The sequence below is a fragment of the Scyliorhinus canicula genome, chromosome 8 (genome assembly GCF_902713615.1).
Source record: "Scyliorhinus canicula chromosome 8, sScyCan1.1, whole genome shotgun sequence".
Classification (NCBI taxonomy): Eukaryota; Metazoa; Chordata; class Chondrichthyes; order Carcharhiniformes; family Scyliorhinidae; genus Scyliorhinus; species Scyliorhinus canicula.
Window position 1 is genome coordinate 141,095,358 of NC_052153.1, and position 22,808 is coordinate 141,118,165.

Genomic DNA, 22,808 nt, shown 5'->3' on the forward strand with positions numbered 1-22,808 from the left:
CCAATTGGCCAACCAATAAAGCCAATTGGAGTTCATTACAGAAAACATTCCACACTTGCAGCCACAGGAATAAATTCCAGACATTGCACATATCTTGGAAGAGGTGGATGATGAATGTGGAGCTGACCAGAATGCCATTGAGCAAGATGGTCAGGATATCATTGTGCTTGACTATTCTGGTAAGGATACCAGAGACTTAGAACAGCCTGGTGCAGAAACTGACTTATCTGAAAACAAGCCAGGAACAGAATCTTCCTGAATGCCCAGTGAAACAATTGCAGAAAATAAATCTGACAGCGGAAAACCTGATCTCAAAACTTAAGCGATAATTTTTGAAGTGCCACCTATAGATCTAACACACATTTCAGATGTACAGCGAAGAGAAGCAAGACCACAACAATCTAATCAGGTAGAACACAACCTAGCAACAGAAACTGAGTGAAATTCAGCTCTAATACAGATATTGTTTTGATGGCTGAAGTTGAATGAGTCAAGGCCTAATGAAGGGAAGAAATATATTGGAGTGAGGGCAGAATGTGCTCATATTACACTCACACCCTACAGTTACAACAAAAGAACAATCAATCTTGCTTGAGAATAGTCTTCATTCTTCTGTTGATCAATCTGATTCATTCATGAATGTAACATTAGAATTGCAAAGCACTTCATCCAAGGGATAGGAATCACTGAACGTGCTTAAGGAACAGATACTTTTGCCAGATAATGGATTGGAAGATTGCAGACCGACAGCAGCTGGACAAACACTAGGAGAAGGTGAAAATAGGATCATGTGTAAATGCTTAAGGGTAGCATTAAAGACTTGGGGGAGATGTAATATTAAAAGTTAATAACTATTATGCTAACAGTTAATATCTGTGAAGTCAGATCAGAACTCAGTGAGAGATCGTTCTGGAAGGGGTTTCATGCTTACCTATCCATGTGGGGAAGTGATGATGCAGTGGCATTGTCTAGGAATTCAGAGACCCAGGGTAATGCTGTGGGGTCCCGGGTTTGAATCCCACCATGGCAGATAGTGAAATTTGAATTCAATAAAAATCTAGAATTAAAGTCGAATGATGACCATGAAACCATTGTCAATTGCTGATTGTCATTAAAAACCGATCTGGTTCACTAATTCCTTCAGAAAGGAAATCGTCCATCCTTACCCGATCTGGCCTACATGTGATTCCTACCCACACAGTGATGCAGCTAACTCTTAACTGCCCCCACTGTAATGGCTTAGCAAAGCATTCAGTTCAAGGGCAATTAGGGATGGCCAACAAATGCCGGCCCAGCAAGCGACACCCATATCCCAAGAACAAATTTTTTAAAATGTGTATTAATATAATGTTAATAAATAGTTAATAAATGTTTGAAAGTTCCTAGAGGTCATATTTCTGGCAGTGCATTACAAACACACCCTGGGACTGTTTGTATTGATACATCAATGTGTGAGGTGGTTATGGGAGGACGTGTGTGAGGTGGGTAGGTGTATAGAGAGGTGAGTGGGAGGATGGGACATTGGGGGCGGGATTCTCCGACCCCTCGATGGGTTGGAGAATCACCGGGAGATGGTGTGAATCGCACCCCCGCCGGCTGCCAAATTGTTCAGAGCTGGAGATTTGGCGGGGGCGGGAATTGCACCGCGCCAGTCGGCGGCCTCTGGCAGCGTTCCCCCCCCCCCCCCCGGCCATTCTCTGGCCTGCGATGGTCCGGGTGGCCGCCCGTTTTTGGTGGTCCCATCAGTGTAATTAGGTCCTTACCGACGGGACCTGGTGACGCTGGCGGCCTCCAGGGTCCTTGGGGGCGGGGGGGGCGTGGGGGGATCTGGCCCCGAGAGGTGCCTCCACGGTGGCCTCACCCGCGTCGGGATCCACCGATCCGTGAGAGGGCCTGTGCTGTGGGGGCACTCTATTCCTCCGTGTCAGCTGCAATTCCTCCGCGATGGCCGATGCGGAGATGAACCCCCATCTGCGCATGAGCTGGGATGATGCCAGCACACGCTGGCGCACCCACGCATGCGCCAACTCGCGCTGGCTGGCGGAGGCCCTGCGGTGCCAGTTGGCGTGGTGCCAAGCACCTTCCCCGCCGGCTGGCGCGGCGCATACCACTCCGGGGTGGCCTAGCCCCTGAAGGTGCGGAGGATTCCGCACATTTGGGGCAGCCCGACGCCGGAGTGGTTCACGCCACTCCTCAGTGTCGGGACCTCCCGCCCCGTTGGGTAGGGGAGAATCCCACCCGGGGTAGGCAGTTGATCATGGGAGCTGATGGGTATGTAGCCGGGAGGGGGGTATAGAATCCCTACAGGGCAGAAGGAAGCTATTCGGCCCATTGTGTCTGAACCGGCCCTTAGAAAGGGCACCCGACTTAAGCCCATGCCTCCACACTATCCCCGTAACTCAGTAACCTCACCTAACCTTTTGGACACCAAGGGGCAATTGATCATGGCCAATCCACCTAACCTGTACGTCTTTGGACTGTGAGAGAAAACCGGATCACCTGGAGGAAACCCACGCAGACACGGGGAGAAAGTGCAAACTCCACACAGACACCCGGGTCTCTGGAGCTGTGAGGCAACAGTGTTAACCACTGTGTCACCGTGCCGCCCATGTAGTCAGGTGGGGGCTAGTTTTATTGGGTCGGTGGGGTAGTGGGGTGGCCTAGGGTTGATGGGGTGTACAGTTGTGGAGTTAGCCAGCTGTTAAACCAGTTTTAAACTGTGGCAGGTAACTCTCAAGGTAAATGGCATGTATCTAGCGCAGAGTACTGGGAAGCAGGGAATTGCCCATCGAAAATGTAAACTTCCCGAGCAGTTCCAATATTTGCACAAGCATTAGGACTTCCATGGGGGCCCAATGTGCATCTTCTGTCATACATCAGGTCTCGCATGGTTTGGAGACTGGAAGATTTGATTCGATGGATACACCAACAGCCCCAAGCAGCTGCTTTCACATCGCAGGGCTAATCTTGAGCTCTCTTTTTTGAGGTTTTGTATAACTATTTTTAATTTCCTCCACTTGCCATCTGCTACCTTTTATCCCATAACAGGAATCAAATATAGAGGCAGTCTTTCCACTTTCCTTAAAATAGATGAAGTAAGTCGGACAAAATGTTGAAAAATTATTAACATTTGAAACTGTAGATTGGGGATTGTGCAGCTAATTTTGAACAGATATAAATGTGCTGATACACTGTGCATGGAGTACAGAAAATGTTAAGTGAATGTGTGAAGTGGAACCCGAAAATTGTAATACTACACAGAGACTGGACACACTTCACCGAAAAGCAGAAAGCTGCAAGCATCCCATGGTGCTGGACCAGAACTACAACTCTCAGTCATTTGAACAGACAAGCATAGAAGCATTGGCGGCAGGATTCTCCCATCCCGGAGCCGGGCCGGAGAATCCCCGCAACCGGACCATGCTGCACCGATGCCGGCATGCGATTCTCCGCTCCATGGAGATTCTGCGCTGGTGCGTTTGGCGCGGCGCTGGTCATGGGCCACTGTACGTGGCCGGGCTGCTGATTATCAGGCCAGGATAGGCTGAGCGGCCGCTCTAAAAAGGTAGAGTCCAACCTGTGCCGTCCACACCTGGTTGCAGCCGACGGGAACTCTGTGCGCAGGGTCGGGGGCCTGTGAGGGCAGGGGTGAGGGGGGGCGGTTGGGTGGATTGAGGGGATCTCCGACCCGGGGGGGGGGGGGGTCCTCCGATGGGGCCTGGCCTGCGATCGGGGCCCACCGATCAGCGGGCCGGCCTCTCGCTCCCCATGCCTATTTTCTTCCGCATCGGCTCCTGAACTCATGCGCCATGTTGCGTCAGGGGCCAGCGCTTTGAGGGAGGCCACCTCGCATGCACGGGTTGGCGCCGGCGCCACTGCTCATGCGCGGATCCCGCGCTCACAGTTCACGCTGGGATGGGAGGCTGGAGTGGCGTGAACCGCTCCAGTGCCATGCTGGCCCCTTGTAGGGGCCAGAATCGATACTCCCAGTGGCCTGTTCACGCCGTCCTGAAACACAATGGCGTTTCCGACGGCGTGGACACTCTGCGCCGAATGGGAAAATCCCGCCCAGGCATTAGGAGCAGATGGAGCCAGTTCAGCCCTCCAAACCTGCTCCACCATTCAATCAAATCATGCTGACCTCTTTCCGGTCTCAAATCCACCCACCTACCTGGTCCCCATATTCCTTTAACCCATTTTTAAAATCAGAAATAATAGTATTAGCAAAGACAGTTTATTGTAGGAAAAAATGACTCTGCATTAGTGTCTGGAAGGAGGTACAGAAGAGAGAAGGGAGTCTTGGACAAGGCAAGGGATTGGGAGGCTCAGGATAAAGGGTTCTAAGCTTGTCTTGCATGGTCCAGAAAAGAATCCAGACTCTTAGTTCCACACAGCAATGTGCTATACAAAAGTGAATGACTGTTTCAGGTTCCCAATCATCATGCTAGCCTTCACCTGGCTGGCTAGCTGCTTAGGCCAATGTTAAATTGCTGCTGAGGCCCAAAGACATCATTGTATCCCTCATTGGCACATGTGAATTGGGTGTCTGTTGGCTTTGGGGGCTATAGAGGGGCCACTTTAGTTGCCCACCAGTCTAATCCCTTCTGGGGTGGTTGATTTAAATTCTCCTTGCCTATATGTTTTCAGTGTACTCCATTGACTGAATAGCACCATGCAAAATTATTTCTTAACATATACTGAGCTTGAAACAATAAAGCTGAGTGGTCAGTAGAGAGCAGTCTTTACTTTAAAGAGATCAGTTACCACAGAATAGTTATTATCTTATTGAGGGTGCTCCAAGTTAATGCTTGCAGGCCTGTGCAGTGAAAATAACATTCCTGAAAAAGGGAAGAGGGTTATGATGGAGGAACAAACAGTTACATTTCTGAGTATTCAGGAATTTTTAAAAGTAGAAAAGAAGTCAGCATGGCATATTTGTTGAGGAAGAAAACTACAAAAGGCAGGGACAAGTGCTGAAGAAGCATTTTTGATGGTAGGACATGGAACAAGCGCTGCTGCCTCACGGTGCCGAGGACCCAGGTTCAATCCCGGCTCTGGGTCACTGTCCGTGTGGAGTTTGCACGTTCTCCCCGTGTCTGCGTGGGTGTCACCCTCACAACCTAAATGTATATGCAGGGTGATGAAGATGATTGATGAAGGTAGGGTGGTGGATGTTGTCTACATGGACTTCAGTAAGGCCTTTGACAAGGTCCCTCATGGCAGACTGGCGCAGAAGGTGAAGTCACACGGGATTAGAGGTGAGCTGGCAAGATGGATACAGAACTGGCTCAGTCATAGAAGACAGAGAGTGGCAGTGAAAGGTTGCTTTTCTGAATGGAGTTGTGACTAATGGTATTCCACAGGGATCGCTGCTGGGACCTTTGCTGTTTGTAGTATACATAAACGATTTGGAGGAAAATGTAACTGGTCTGATTAGTAAGTTTGCGGACAACACAAATGTTGGTGGAATTGCGGATAGAGATGAGGACTGTCAGAGGATACAGCAGGATAAAAATCAGTTGGTGACTTGGACAGAGAGATGGCAGATGGAGTTTAATCCGTAAAAATGTGAGGTAATGGTTTTTCGAAGGTCTAATATAGGTGGGAAATGTACAGTAAATGGCAGAACGCTTAAGAGTATTGACAGGAAGAGGAATCTGGGTGTACAGGTCCACAGATCACTGAAAGTGGCAACGCAGGTATTGAAGGTAGTCAAGAAGGCATATGCTTGCCTTCATCGGCCGAGATATTGAGTATAAAAATTGGCAAGTCATGCTGCAGCTGTGTAGAGTGTTATTTAGGGCACACTTGGAATATAGTGTTCAATTCTGGTCACCACACTACCAGAAGGATGTGGAGGCTTTAGAGAGGGTGCAGAAGAGATTTACCAGGATGTTGCCTGGTATGGAGCGCATTAGCTATGAGTAGGGGTTGGATAAACTCAGTTTGTTCTCACTGGAATGACGGAGGTTGAGGGGCAACGTGATAGAAGTCTACAATGTTATGAGGGGCATGGACAGAATGGATAGTCAGAAGCTTTTTCCAAGAGTGGAAAAGTCAATTACGAGGGGACATAGGTTTAAGGTGCGAGGGGCAAAGTTTAGAGGAGATGTGCGAGGGGAGTTTTTTTACACAGAGGGCAGTGGGTACCTGGAACTCGCTGCTGGAGGAGGTAGTGGAAGCAGATACGATAGTGACGTTTAAGGTGCGTCTTGTCAAATACATGAAAAGCATGGTAATGGAGGGATATGGACCCCGGAAGTGTAAAAGGTTTTGGGTTAGATGGGCAGCATGGTTGGCGCAGACTTGTCGGACCGAAGGGCCATTCCTGTGCTGTACTTTTCTTTATTCTTTATTTTTTGTTCTTTGGTAGGTGGATTGGGCACGCTAAATTACCCCTTAATTGTAAAAAAGAATTGGATCCTCTAAATTAAAAAAAAAAGACAGGGACCAAGGTGGGAAGGTGCAGACCAAATTTACAGTACGAGTGTAGATTGATCATGAATTTAAGCATGGGAAAGGCAATGGAACCGTTTGAAGGTGAAAATGAGAATCCTAAATCATAATTCCCTGGTGATTGGGAAGCCTGTGGTGGTTGACAAGGACAAGGATAATGGGTATTTGGACATGGACATCAATATTTTGGATGCCATCAAGAGCTGAGCTAGCAAGGCTATGTCGGCACATAATGAAGTGTTCCCAAGTGCAGTCCCATATGACCAAGCAGCACTTTGGAGCTATTTTACAATGAAGAAAATTGGGTTTTGTGTTGGATTCGTATGACGTGCACAGTGAGGGGGAACCGCATTAAAGATTCTCGAAATACTCATGCTTCAGAAGCGAGACTTTCTTCTTCATTGCACTCAGTAGCCAGAAACAACATAGAGGAAAAGCAGCAGTACAGTGCATCAGTTATTCACCACCCACCACCCTGCCACCCACCTCATTATGTTTCCCTAGGTTTTATAGGGTTTTAATTAAAACCAATGTCTGGATCAAGCAAATATTCAGCATAACAATTTTACTGAGGTATGTGGGGTATTTTTCACCCAGCAAAGGGGTTTTGGAGTGGATTTTTCCCCAGGGCTCCATGTAGTTTGAATAAAGCAGGGATTTCACAACGTGAGAAAGAATCTTGCTTGGGATGATCTTCAGGTCTTGGGCCACCAGCACAGTTACAGGTTTAAAAGGTAGCCAATCCTTCCCATAAAAGGCACTGCTTGCAGCCATGCCTACACTTGGAGAGCATATGTCCTGGGCTAAGATGAACGCATTTCTTTTTTTAAAAGTATTTTTATTAAGGTTTTGCAGAATTTTTCATAATAGAACAGTAGTAACAATAATAAAACAAATGAGAGTGAATATTAATATAGTATAAAAAGGGAATGTAGAATAACAATTAAATAGACATTACCCCACGCGACCCAGTCTTCTCACGCCATCCCAATGAAGCACTCACCCCCCCACCCCCCCACGGGTTGCTGTTGCTGCTGGCATTTTAATTTTCCCCGAGAGAAAGTCGATGAACGTCTGCCACCTCCGAGAGAACCCTAGCGTAGACCCTCTTAAGGCCATGTTGTTAACCCAAGTCTCTACCCTCGGGGGCTTCACGTCTCTCCACATTAATAAAATCCGTCTCCGGGCTACTAGGTAGGCAAAGGCCAGGACATCGGCCTCTTTCGCCCCCTGAACTCCCGGGTCTTCTGACACTCCAAAGATCAGTGTACTTCACCAGTGCAGACATTTCCTATAAGTTGAACATACCTTAATATTTGAGTCATCAACCAAATGTTGTGCATCTTTCATTAGACTACTTACTGGAGTAAAATTTAATCTGTGCTTGGAGTGATAAGTGCACTTGATCATGTAAAGTTGTACACAGTAACCTAATGATCTATTAACCAAGATGTTGGGGTTTTTCACACTATCTTCATTGAAGCCTACTTGTGACAATAAGTGATGATGATTATTATTATTATTATAACTCCCTCCGCCTCTTTGAATAAAGTCAACCAGTCTTTTCACATTCACCCAAACAGGCAGGTTTTATGTTTCATTAAAAAGGCCACACCTCCACCAATGCAGTGTTCACTGTCTTGGAGTGTTATATAATATTTGATGCTTTAATTCAGCAAGGCATTCCAAGCACAGTCACCTGCTCAGCTTATAAAATCAAAGCTATACTAATTTCAATAAGAATAGTGATACCAGATATACCTTTAAATATTGTGCAAATATTACATACAAATTCTTGCACATAATCAGGCCACTCGACCCAACAAGACTATGCCATTATTATTATTATTATTCTGCACAAGCATCCTCAGACTTCATCTCTATCTATTATCCCTTCCAATTTGAACCAAACTTCCCTTTTTTTGTCACAATGCAGTAGCAGCATCATACATTTTACCTTTTCGGAAATAATGAAATTCAGGACAGATTTTAAACAGAATATATTTGCTGGCGATCTTTGCAACAATATTTGTTTATTATCATGTCATATGATTATCTCATTCATGGAAGGAAAAATCACATTGCACAAAGCTGTGTGCATCCTCTTGTTTTTATAAATCAAATGATGAAATTCTGCTCCCTCTCTGATCTACACGAGTGCATGATAATGGATTTTGGTGCTTGGAATAATAAAAAACTTGTATGTGCAGACTAGAGGGAAAACAAAAATAGTGGAAAAATCAATGGACATTCTGCTCTTTGATAAATAGGAAAGGACAGTGGCCGGCATTCTCCGGCCGTTGCGATTCACTTTTCCCACTGACAGCCCAACCCCGCCCGTGGGTTTTCTAGCGGCGTGGGTGGCTTCAATGGGAAATACCATTTGTGATGATAGGTAGACTATCATCTGTATATAATATGAGTAGTTCATCATCCCTGTAAATTCTATGATCTGCATGTGTATTATAAGTTGTGTTTTACTGTTGTAGTTCTACCATCCGACCAGCAGATGGGGCGAGTATGGAGTCCCAGGACCCGGGATGCACCATGTGCTCCATCAGAAGGTGTTTGTCAGGAGGCGATAGCAGTCACAGTTTAAAGTAGCTCTGTTGTAGAACATATAGTGCAGAAGGAGGCCATTCGGCCCATCGAGTCTGCACCGACCCACTTAAGCCCTCACTTCCACCCTATCCCCATTACCCAATAACCCCTCCTAACCTTTCTGGACACTAAGGGCAATTTAGCATGGCCAATCCACCTAACCTGCACATCTTTGGACTGTGGGAGGAAACCGGAGCACCCAGAGGAAACCCATGCAGACACGGGGAGAACATGCAGACTCCGCACAGACGGTGACCCAGCGGGGAATTGAGCGTGGGAACCTGGCGCTGTGAAGCCACAGTTCTAGCCACTTGTGCTACCGTGTTGCCCACAGTAGTCTTAGTGTAAGTTAGTGATCGACGTTTATTTCCAACTTTATCCATCTTAGGCATTTTAGTTATTAGTTAATGTAGTGTTAGTAATAGATACTTTTGTTTATAAAACAAAGTCTATGGGTGGAATTCTCTGCTCCCCACGTGGAGGGCCTCCCAACATTTTTTACGCCCCCTTGGCGCCCCCAGCGATTCTCCCCCCTCCCCCCGGCTTGGAAAAATCGCCAAAAGCCCGATGGGCCGAGCAGCCGGCCCTTCACGACCGTTTCACCACGGCAGCAACCACACCTGGTCGCTGCATTCGTGAAATGGGCGCCAGATGCCCGTTTGGGGCATCTAGTGGCCCAATTGGCACGGGAGCACCACGACTGTGCTTGGGAGGGGCAGGCCCGCGATCGGTGCCCACCGATCGTCGGGACAGCGTCCGAAATGGACGCACTCTTTCCCCTCCGCCGCCCGGCAACATCAAGCTGCCACGTCTTGCCGGGCGGCTAAGGAGAAAGACGGCCACCGCGCATGCGCGGTTCACGCCGTCTGCACGATGAAGTCATCCGCACATGCGCGGGTTGAAACCGGCAACCCGCGCATGCGCGGATGACCTCACAAATGCGCCGTTTTGCGTGTCATTTTCGGCGCGACAAGGCCGTGCCCGGGAAAGACGGAGGACCGCTTCTAGCCCCCCGGGTGGGGGTGAATTAGGCGCGGGGAGCGGGCCCCGAGGCCGTCGTGAAACGCGGACGATTTCATGACGGCCATCCCGATTTTTATCGGGAGCGGAGAAGACCGCCCTATGTTCTTTGTTCACATCAGCCTAATTAAAGAACATTACACCATTGACAAGTGGCGGGAAGTCAGAATCCCGCCGCCAGCAAACGACGTGTTGCCGAGCTAGGGATGGCGGCATGCTGTGATTCCCGCCCTGGATTGGGTCCTGTTTGGCGGATGTCTTCTGGGGAACTGGGCACAGCTGCTGCTTGGGTGTCACCGGAATTGTGTGCCGCCCGGTTCTGCCTGCTGCCCACTAGATGCACCAGGGACAGGAAGGGGTAGTCCGAGGTGCTGCGGTGTGCTGTCACCTCCCCTGTGGGAGTTACCGGCATGGGCCCCATCGCCTCCTTCTCACTCGGGGTGTCCGATGACCCTCAGGCTACTCCATAGGACGGGGGTGTGAGTGGAGCTATCCCCGATGCTTCCCCGCCAGCTGGCGCAGCCAGTACTGGAGGCCTGCTCTCGTCTTGACCAGGGGATGCATGCTGGCCACAGAGCACAGGGAGTGGACCACTGTCCAACTAACTGAGCTAAACTGGCCCTCTGTAACCCAGTTCAGCTCAGTTAGCTAAACAGCCAACAGCCCGGGTACAAGTGCCCTCCCGGATGAGATTATTCATGAAAACCCCGCCATCTCAACCTTGCCTGAGGTGTGGTGACCCTCAGATTAAATCACCACCAGTCAGCACTCCCCCTCTGAGGGGAAAGTAGTCTATGGTCATCTATGAATATGGTGACTTTATTTGTCTATAAATTGTCTCTAAAACGACACAAGGTGGCACGATAGCACAGTGGTTAACTCTGTTGATTCACAGCGCCAGGGTTTGGGATTCAATTCCCGGCTTGGGTCACTGTCTGTGTGGAGTCTGCATGCTCTCCCTGTGTCTGCGTGGGTTTCCTCCTGGCGCTCTGGTTTCTTCCCACAAGTCCAGAAAGACGTGCTGTTAGGTGAATTGGACATCCTGAATTCTCCCTCCGTGTACCCGAACGGGCGCCAAGTGTGGCGACGAGGGGATTTTCACAGTAACTGAATTGCAGTGTTGATGTAAGCCTACTTGTGACACTAATAAAGATTATTATTATTAACTAAAATACGTGAAATGTTGAAGGATCTAAGAGGGCTTCTACACTATTTACTCTTGGTTAAGAATAAAAGACATACAGTTCTTCTAAACCTATTCGCACTGACTGTTGGAATTGCCCAGTAACCCTCTATCAATTGCTGATCAATACTGACTTATGGCAATCAATGGCGCAAATATGACTATGCACCCATTTGCTGATCCTGTGTATTCATTTCAAGGGTTAAGCCCTCACCAATAGCTGTAGCACGGTCCATAAGATTGTGTTGAAAAAACAAACTTTCCTTATTTATGCAGCTGTAACCTTACCTTTACTCAAAGGTCAAGATTATTGAAACATATGTAACACAAAACTCCCACAGGCTGGGCAGTCTTATTTGATTTCAAAATAGCTGGTCATAGAAATGTGTAATGAAACCATTATACCCTTGGCTTCCAGGTAAAATATTTTATTTGTCTTTGCAATGGCAGTAAAATTATCTTCCAAAACTGTCTTTTACAATATTTTGGAGATCTTGTGGATTTCATGTCACAGTTTGTGTGAATTATTATGCTTCTCAAAATGTCTGTAAAATAAAGGATTTGTCTCCATTTAAGCCCAGTAGAACCAATCATTCCATGTGGCCCCAGGGAAGGGAAATTTTCTTTCCTCACTCTTCAAGTGGAAGAAAACATTGTATATGGATGTACATATAATATATATGGTGGGAGGCTAGCCTAGCTCCTTTCCACCCACCTGTGAATTGTCCCCCATAATACAGTGGGCCGATAAGGTGTCACCTAGCCCATCGCCTTTAGGACTATTGAAGCTTTTAACTGGCCAATATAGGACCTCTTAAAGGCCCAGGGCGGCATGATAGCACAGTGGTTAGCACTGTTGCTTTACAGTGCCACGGTCCCAGGTTCGATGTCTGGCTTGTGTCACTGTCTGTGTGGAGCCTTCACGTTTTCCCCGTGTCTGCGTGGGTTTCCTCCGGGTTCTCCAGTTTCCTCCTACAGTCGAAAGACTTGCTGTTAGGTGAATTGGACATTATGAATTCGCCCTCTGTGTACCCGAACAGGCGCCGGAATGTGACGACTAGGGGATTTTCACAGTAACTTCATTGCAGTGTTTTTGGAAGCCTACTTGTGACAATAACAAACAACATTATTAATTCTGCTCTTAGTAGAAAGTGGAGCTAATTGACCAGCCCAACTTTTCATCATCTCAGGCAAAAAGACAGGAAGGAAAGGGGATATCTTCTTTTGGGGATACATTGTGTATATTGGGGACACACTCTTCACAACATGTTACCCCCTCTTTGTGCACCTCCTTTCTTGACCTCCAAAATATAACCCCCCCCCCTCTCCCCAGGGTCTCTGATCCGTCCCTGTCGAAAAAGTCCAGACTTAGCTTAGTCCGGCATCCATGACGTTTCATCTCAACGACTCCCTAGTAGATCCAGCAGCGACCACTCTTTACTTCTAATGCTGCTGGCACTACTCAACAGCCAGCCAGTCAGATTTCCCAGCAACTTTTGAGGACAGTACTTCCTGTCCTACATTCAACTTGAGAAGGCCGCCCCAAAAATACTATCGCTGCGGGCAGCATTTTTCTAAGTCGGTTGGCTCATGGGGGCGTGAACAAGACATCGAGTCCCACCTCACCCCACGTAAAATCCAGCCCACGATTCTGTTATGAAATCACAAATGATGAACAATTTCCCTCGAGGGAGGCGGCTTCAATTTTTTGTGAGGAAGTAAATTAATATTATTGGACTGATCATCCATCATACGGTCTACCTGATTTTCCTCTCCATCGACTTCAATGGAAAGAAAAATTGGCTGAGGTGTCTCATGAAGGCCAATCCACTAACACCCGTTTTACATCATCACTGAAAGTTATATCTCATGTATCAAGAGTGTTGGTGTTCACACAGTTTGCTTTGCTATGTGAGATGGACATAAAAATGTCTAACGCTTCTCATGTATTAAACGGACATAAAAAATACCCCAAATCACCAGAGGCCAAGGAAAACCTATTCATACATTGGTTCACAAATTTACTTTAAGCCATATGTCAAAATAATAAGGGTAGACTTTCTGCTTGAAAGATAGTGTAAAATAGGGATAAATTCAAGGCAGATGTAAAATGTCCTGCTGGCGGAGAAGGCATGAGTGGCCAAGTGATCTACTTCTGCTCCTATTTCTTATACTTATGTTCATCCATTTTACAATATTGCACAAAGTCAAAATCTACCCTAACAAAATCTGAAATTTCTCATTTTGTTATGGAACATGTAATTGAACTTCACCTCACCATCAACATTCACTATTTTTCTGACAATATGGGTGCTAAATCGTTTTCATCTTTCTTAGCATGTCCCAGTCTGAGTCTGTGCCAGAATACTGATCTATGGTGTGTGGCACTGTTAAACTGCAAAGCCGTCTCTGCTGGTGTTATCATTATCTCTGCTATTTTCATTTAGGTCCTGTTGTCTTGTCATGTTTGTTGCTTCAGTTGGTATTGTTTGCAAAAATTGTAACCTAACATTATTGAAAGGGAGATTAATAAAGAAGGTTACTGAACCTCCAGAAGATGTGAACAATTGAGTCTGTCCAAGACTGCCAATGTCTGTCATTAGATTTAAAACGGCATTGGCAAATTGCAGAATGGCAAATGCTATAGTTCTTTTCCATAAAAACTGGCTGCAATAACCACAGGCAATATAAATGATGAGGGGTATTATCAACAATGCGACCAAGAGGCACATATTCAAGAATAACCTGCTCACTGAGAATCAATTTGTATTCTGCAAGATCACTGAGCTCAGTATGGTCAAAACATGGACAAAGATAGTCAATTTGTGAGGAGAGGTGAAAGTGTCTTGATACCAAGGCAGTGTTTGAATGCATGTGGCATCAAGGACCCCCAGTAAAATGGAAGTCAATGAGAATCGTTGAAGGCTCTCAACCGTTTGGAGTCAAACCTAGCACAAAGGAAGTTGGTTATGTTTATTGAAGGCCAATCATTTCAGTCATGGAACATTCCTGCAGTTTCTCAGAACAGGATCCTCAGCAAACCATCTGCTGCTTCACCAATGACCTTCCCTCCATCATGAGGTCAGATGTGAGGATGATCACTGATGACTATACAGTTTTCAGCTTGATTCATAATCACACAAAAGCCACACAAAAGGTTGCTGCATGAGATAAAGATGCATGGCATTAAGGGTAAAGTAGTAGCATGGATAGAGGATTGGTTAATTCATAGAAAGCAAAGAGTGGGGATTAATGGGTGTTTCTCTGGTTGGCAATCAGTAGCTAGTGGTGTCCCTCAGGGATCCGTGTTGGGCCCACAATTGTTCACAATTTACATAGATGATTTGGAGTTGGGAACCAAAGGCAATGTGTCCAAGTTTGCAGATGACACTAAGATGAGTGGTAAAGCGAAAAGTGCAGAGGATACTGGGGGCGGTATTATCTGCTCCCGATAAAAATCGGGATGGCCCATCGTGAAATCGGCCGAGCTTCATGACGGCCTCGGGGCCCGCTCCCCGCACCTAATTCACCCCCACCCGGGGGGCTAGGAGTGGGCCCCCGTCGTTCCCGGGCACGACCTCATTGCGCTGGAAATAACGCGGAAACGGCGCTTTTCTGATGTCATCCGCGCATGCGCGGGTTGCCGGTTCCAACCCGTGCATGCGCGGATGATATCAGCGTGCAGATGGCACAAACCCGCGCATTCGCGGTGCCGTCTTTCTCCTCCACCGCCCAGCAAAACGTGGCAGCTTGATCTTGCCGGGCGGCGGAGGGGAAAGAGTGCGTCCATTTTGGATCCCGGTCCGACGATCGTTGGGCACCGATCGTGGGCCTGTCCCCTCCCGAGCACAGTCGCGGTACTCCCGTTCAAATCGGGACCCTAGATGCCCCAAACGGACATCTGGCGCCCATTTCACGATGGCAACGACCAGGTGTGGTTGCTGCCGTGGTGAATAGGGGGTGAAGGGCCGGCCGCTCGGCCCATCGGGCTCGGAGAATCGCTGTTCTCCGTGAAAAACGGTGAGCGGCGATTTTCCCGAGCCGGGGGGGTGGGGGGGGGGGGGGTGGGGGGGGGGGGGGGGGGGTGGTGGAGAATCGCTGGGGGTGCCAGGGGGGCGTAAAAAGTGTCGGGAGGCCCTCCCACGATTCTACCACGCCACATGGGGAGCAGAAGTCTGCAGAGGGATTTGGATAGGTTAAGTGAATGGGCTAGGGTCTCGCAGATGGAATACAATGTTGACAAATGTGAGGTTATCCATTTTGGTAGGAATAACAGCAAACGGGATTATTATTTAAACAATAAAATATTAAAGCATGCTGCTGTGCAGAGAGACCTGGGTGTGCTAGTGCATGAGTCACAGAAAGTTGGTTTACAGGTGCAACAGATGATTAAGAAGGCAAATGGAATTTTGTCCTTCATTGCTAGGGATGGAGTTTAAGACTAGGGAGGTTATGCTGCAATTGTATAAGATGTTAGTGAGGCCACACCTGGAGTATTGTGTTCAGTTTTGGTCTCCTTACTTGAGAAAGGACGTACTGGCACTGGAGGGTGTACAGAGGAGATTCACTAGGTTAATCCCAGAGCTGAAGGGGTTGGATTACAAGGAGAGGTTGAGTAGACTGGGACTGTACTCATTGGAATTTAGAAGGGTGAGGGGGGATCTTATAGAAACATATAAAATTATGAAGGGAATAGATAGGATAGATGCGGGCAGGTTGTTTCCACTGGCGGGTGAAAGCAGAACTAGGGGGCATAGCTACAAAATAAGGGGAAGTAGATTTAGGACTGAGTTTAGGAGGAACTTCTTCACCCAAAGGGTTGTGAATCTATGGAATTCCTTGCCCAGTGAAGCAGTTGAGGCTCCTTCATTGAATATTTTAAAGATAAAGATAGAGGGCGCGATTCTCCGCTCCCCATGCTGGGTGGGAGAATCGCGGGTGGGCCGAGCGACTCATTTCACGCCCCCCTGGCGCCCCCCCGCGATTTTCCCACCCCCCGCTTGGAAGAATCGCCGCTTGCCATTTTTCATGGCGACAGGCAATTCTCCGACCCGGATGGGCCGAGCGGCCTGCCGTTCGCGACCGGTTCACGATGGCGGCAACCACACCTGGTCGTTGCCGTCATGAACATGGGTGCCAAAGGCCCGTTAGCTTGTGGGGGGCGGAGAGGGAAGTGAGCACCACGGCCGTGCTCGGGAGGGGACTGTCCCGCGATCGGTGCCCACCGATCGTCGGGCCGGCGAATCAAAGCGACGCACTCTTTCTCCTCCGCTGCCCTGCAAGATCAAGCCACCACGTCTTGCGGGGCAGCGGAGGGGAAGACGGCCACCACGCATGCGCGGGTTTGAGCCGTCAGCCGTCGTGATGTCAGCCACGCATGCACGGGTTGGAGCCGGCCAACCTGCGCATGTGCGGGTGATGTCACATAGGCGCCGCCGTCGTGCCATTCTCGGCGCGCCGCCTTGATGCAAGCGTCAAGGCCTGGTGGCCGAGAATAACGGAGCTGCCGCTCCTAGCCCCCTGGGTGGGGGTGAATATGGTGAGAGGAGCGGCCTCCGAGGCCGTCGTGAAACTCACCCGAGTTCACGACGGCCTTCACGATTTTTCCCGGGAGCGGATAATTCCGCCCAGATAGTTTATCGAAGAATTACGGGATTAAGGGTTATGGTGTTCGGGCCGGAAAGTGGAGCTGAGTCCACAAAAGATCAGCCATGATCTCATTGAATGGTGGAGCAGGCTCGAGGGGCCTGGTGGCCTACTCCTGCTCCTAGTTCTTATGTTCTTATAAGTCCTCAGTTACTCAGCCAGTCTGTGTCAACATGCAACTAGACCTGGGTAACATTCAGACTTGGGCGGACAAATGACAAGCAACATTTACCTTCAACGAAAGTCTCTTCCCTTGACATAAAATAGTATGATCATAACTGCATTGCCCATCATCATTATCCTAGAGGATACCATTGGCCAGGAACTTAATCGGACCATGGTTACAAAAGCAGGTCAAGAGCTGGGAAATTTGCAGTGCCTCACTTCCAGACTCCACAAATCCTGTCCACCATTTTCAAAGCACATGTTAAGAGTGTGATGGAATAAAACATACTAGGATGAATACAGCTCCAATTACATTATAGAAGCTTGACACCATCCAGGACAAAGCAGTCTGCTTGATCGGCAACATTTACATTCACATCCTCTACCCTGGCGCACCATTTCTGCAGCGTGTACCATCTATAACATGTACTGCAGTAACCTACCAAGGCTTCTTCAACAGCATTCCTCACTCTTGCAATACCTACCAGTTGGCAGGGCAAGGGCAGCAGGTGCAATAGAAACATTTACACCAAATCTCCCTCCAAGCCCTCAAGATCCTGACTTGGAAACATATTGCTGTTCCTTCAGTGTCAGTGGATTAAAATTGTGGGGCTCTCTTCCTAATAACTCTTCACCACCTCGACTGTAGCGATTCACATCACCACTTTTTCAAGGGCAATTGAGGTTGGGTAATTAATGCTGGCATTGCCCACAATACTCCCATCCCATGAATAAATAAAATAAATAAATCCCCAGAATACGAGGTAGAGAGGAGATATGTCATGAGTTGCAAATAGCTACAAGTTACTGGCTGATTTGCACATTTCCACCATTAACCTTGCAAAAGAAGGAGCTTGCTATCAGTTTCCCTGTGAGTGTGAAGAAATTGCTGGATTTGTACCATAAATCTGAATGGATCTCACTGCAGGTATTTAGGGCTGGTTACATCATGGCATAAGAACATTGTTAATGAGATGATTTATGGTACTGACGTGAAGCTCAACCTTGGAGGGCTAGGAAAAACAATTGGAACTCTGGAATCTGACTTCTGCAGGTTGTAAATTGATCTGAGAGGTTTTTAAAATTTAAATTTAACAAATTTTCACTTTTTCTTCCTGTCTATTTTCTCTCTTCCCTTATTTGTCAAGACAGTCGTGGCTCAGCTGACAGAAAAAAGTTAGTCATGGCAAGATCCAGTATAATCATCCATACTTCCTGAACTTTGTTTGGTTTATGTGGCATGATAGCACAAAATAATGCTTCTGAAATAGCTGGAAGATTGAATTCAAGTTATTCTTAATTTTGTAATTTTGAATCATAAAATAATAAAAAGTTGAGATGGTCTTCTGGAACCTCTTTTCTGTCCCATTCCCTGGTTTGGGACGTTCTCCTTCTGCTTCCTGAGACACCTTCTCTCAAATGGTGCACCACTTTAGATCATCAGATCTGCTTTTCAAGCTTTTCGTTTTTTTTTTCTTCTGTGCATGTGTGCAGGGCCAGTTCCCGACCTCAAGACATGAAAGACACCAACTGTGCGTGTGGGTCCCTTTCCTGGCTGGCGCATGCACGGGAGTCCCGAGGCCTGCTGGGAACTCTAATGAACTTTGAACTCCCAGTTGAGGTAAGTACTTTTGGGTTTCCTAACAATTGGATATTTCTGGAGTCACAACAAAGAGGGTGCTATGTATTGGCAGGTTTTCCAGTCATACTGTACATGCTTGTAGAGAGATTCGAGGAGTCTATCGAGAAATCCTACGGCAAGTAGCTCCTGACCCCCCCCCCCCCCAAAGCCTGTCCGCCATCTACAAGGCACAGGTCAGGAGTGTAATGGAATACTCTCCACTTGCTTGGATGTGTGCAGTTTCAACAACACTCAAGAAGCTTGACACCATCCAGGACAAAGCAACCCACTTGATTGCTCCCCCTTCCACAAACATTCAAACCCTCCACCACCAACGAACAGTGGCAGTCATGCTGCACTGCAAGGCTCCTTAGACAACACCTTCCAAAACCACGCCCACTACCATTTAGAAGGACAAGAGCAGCAGATACCTGGGAACCCCACCACTCGGAGATTCCCCTCCAAGTCACTCACCACCTTGACTTGGAAACAGTTCCTTCACTGTCGCTGGGGCAATATCCTGGAACTCCCTCTCTAACAGCACAGTGGGTATACCTACACCTCAAGGCCTGCAGCGGTTCAAGAAGGCAACTCATCACCACCTTCTGAAGGGCAACTAGGGATGGGCAATAAATGCTGGCCTAACCGGTGATGTCCACACCACATAAATTAATTTTTTAAGAAGCATGAGTAGCTTGAGTTTGCAGGTCCTTGCTTTCTCCATAGAAAGAGTGGCCACCACCTAGAGTATCAAATATGATAATCAGATAAGTATATTGCAGGCCTTCATCAATGCTTTCATACGATGAGTGTCACCTTAACACAGATGAATGATGCCCTATCATGATCTGTCGATTTACAATCGTAGAAAGGAAATCTGTACACCCACAGTTAAATAGCGACATTCATGCTAATACAGTAATGTTGCAGTTGAGTAATTAACATACTGAAATTGACAACTCATTAGTCCTGAAGGAGGTTGTGCGCGTACAGTTTGATGCACTGGAGTGAAATGCAGTAGTTGTCCGTTTCCAGCTGACTACCCGATGTGTTTGCATTTTTCCATTTCCCTACCCGCACGCAAACCCAAGCTCTCATCCATGTTAAAATTGATCCAATAGAATCTCACAACACAGAAGGAAGCCCTTTGACCCAATGTGCCTGCATTAACCTGCATAATTGAGCAATTGTTTTCCTTTTCAAGTGTATATTCAAAACCACTTTGAAATGTAGGACGCAATCTCCTTGCACCACACTTTCAGGCAATAAATTATAGCAACATACTGTCCAGAAAACTCTTTCCTCATATCCCTTTTGGATCTTTTGCCAGTTATCTTAAATCTGTGTATTCTGGTTATTCAGACACCTGTGTTCTGCCAGTGGAAACATTTTCTTCCCAGCCAATCTAGCTAAAACCTTCATAATTTTGAATACTTCTGTACAACCTGTGTCATTCTTCTAAATCTTTACACAGAGGGTAGTGGGTGCCTGGAACCCGCTGCCGGAGGAGGTGGTGGAAGCAGAGGCGATAGTGACGTTTAAGTGACATCTTGACAAATACATGAATAGGATGGGAATAGAGGGATACAAACCCCGCAAGTGTAGAAGATTTTAGTTTAGACGGGCAGCATGGTTGGCGCAGCTTGGAAGGCTGAAGGGCCTGTTCCTGTGCTGTACTTTTCTTTGTTGTTTGATCTTTGTTATCTCTTCTTTCATGAATCAGCATGAAGAAATGCTCCTCATGACTGGTTATAAAACAGGTTGGAACATTTTTTTCCATACACAATATAAATGCAAGCTGTTCTTGTAGCTCTAGTCGTCATAATTACATATTGATGTATTTTATTTTCTCAATAACTGACCAAACATCATACTCACCCGTGTGTGCGTGGGTTTCCTCCGGGTGCTCCGGTTTCCTCTCACAGTCCAAAGATGTGCGGGTTAGGTGGATTGGCCATGCTAAATTGCCCGTAGTGTCCTAAAAAGTAAGGTTAAGGGGGGGGTTGTTGGGTTACGGGTATAGGGTGGATACGTGGGTTTGAGTAGGGTGATCATGGCTCGGCACAACATTGAGGGCCGAAGGGCCTGTTCTGTGCTGTACTGTTCTATGTTCTATGTTCTAAATGCAGCTTCACCAAGATTCTGTGTAAATTTAGAATACCTGCTTGTTGTAAGGCTTGTAGTTTAGAGGTTTTAAAAAAAAACCTTCTCATTAAAATATCTAAGTTCTGAGTTCTTAATCTTTAACACCAGGATCCTCTTTTGTGCCTAACTTAACAAGGTACAAATTACTAGTATTTGTGAACCAAGTAGAATTTATTAAGCTAGATTTTCCATATACTTAACAAAAACCAGTGAAGTCAACGTGAAAGACTCTCATCCCTTTCAATCCTGAGTTGCTAGGAGAGGCAATGGGCAGGATTCTCCATTGGCTGACACCGAAGTCAGGAAATGTGATTGGAAGGAGAATAGGTTCCGACGGCAGAATCGTGGTGGGCACCGATTTGACGCCAAGTCGCAATTCTCTGTCACCTCGATAGCGGCATCAATGAGGTTCGAAACGCACGTAGAGTAAACACCCTTTGCATATCATTAGCGGGTATTTTACGGGGCCTCCGGGATGCTCCACCTCCGATGGGCTGAGTTCCCGACGCCCCAGTTCACTTGTCCTTTAAAACATCGTGAAACCAGCGTCGTGGCTGCTGAGAGAGAGAGATGGGGTACGGAAAGTAAAGTGTGCTGACTGTCGTGCCGCTGGCCACAGTGCTTCTGCCAGGGCTGGGAGGAGTAGCAGAGGGCGGCCAGGAGCTGAGCTGTGGGGTCGGGGTGGACAGACACAGAATCCCATTGCCGCAGCCGGAAAGGCAGTCATGCAGCTGCACACGCTGCTGACAGCCCACTGTGAACTTAGGGCTACAGGTCGTATGGGTGTCCCCTCCAGGCCACCCCCCTAGGTGCCCTCTGGCCCCAGCCAACCCATCAGTTGTATGGGGGCGCTCCTGCGCAACCAGTGCCATCTTGTTTCCTGGGATGGTGTGTGTGAGGAGTGAAGTGTGTATATGCGCCTGCAGCTTGTCAGCCTCCAGGTGTCAAGTATGGACCCGGCAAATCCTGCACTTTTTCATTCGAATCAATTGTGTGCCACGTGGTGTGGCACTTGCGCCTCCACAGTCGCTGCATCGGTCCAGGTTCGGCGCCAGTTTTGCTATTGTGAAAGTCCAGAATTCTGCACTGTGGTCAACATTTAGTCTCAGAAACGGAGAATCCTTGCCAAGGTCTTTCTCTTCTTCTGTCTCTAAGTGATGTTCACCTGCCTATTAGAAGAATCATACCACAGACGTCATGGTATACACCAGGGGTGGGCAAACTTTTCCGTGCAAGGGCCACATTCAGAAATTCACAATTCACAAAGGGCCGCATAGTATATTAAGTAAAATAATTACTTCACCCGGTTATGATTCTGGGCGCCTCATATAGAACATAGAACAGTACAGCACAGAACAGGCCCTTCGGCCCTCGACGTTGTGCCGAGCAATGATCACCCTACTCAAGTCAACGTATCCACCCTATACCAGTAAGTAACCCAACAGCCCCCCCCATTAACCTTAAAAAAAAAATTTAAATTTTTAAAAAAAAATTTTTTTTTTTTTAAATGACTTGGTGGGCCGCAGAAATACCTTTGGCGGGCCGCATGCGGCCCGCGGGCCGTAGTTTGCCCACCCCTGGTATACACTGTCAACAAATATTCCAATTTTACTCCTTAGTATTCTGGAATCCCTTATTTGGAAATAGCTCAAATTCATCTCTTCCATTTGCTTAGGATGAGGATCATAGAATCATAGAATCCCTTTAGTGCAGAAGGAAGCCATTGAGCTAATAATGTCTGCACCGACTGTCTGAAAGGGCACTCCACTCCCCCATCATATCCCCGTAACCCCACTCCTCAATCCTATCCCCGTAACCCCACTCCCCCATCATATCCCCGTAACCCCACTCCCCCATCATATCCCCGTAACCCCACTCCCCAATCCTATCCCCGTAACCCCACTCCCCCATCCTATCCCCGTAACCCCTCTCCCCCATCCTATCCCCGTAACCCCACTCCCCAATCCTATC

General features: G+C 47.5%; 1 long non-coding RNA gene across 1 annotated transcript in view; it reads left to right on the forward strand.

The window, feature by feature from the left end:
* LOC119970546 overlaps positions 1 to 22,808 on the forward strand; it is a 92,872-nt gene that overhangs the window by 45,487 nt on the left and 24,577 nt on the right. Inside the window, exon 4 of the long non-coding RNA XR_005461645.1 lies at positions 18,566 to 18,692. This is a non-coding gene — a long non-coding RNA (uncharacterized LOC119970546). The remainder of the gene's footprint in view (positions 1 to 18,565; positions 18,693 to 22,808) is intronic.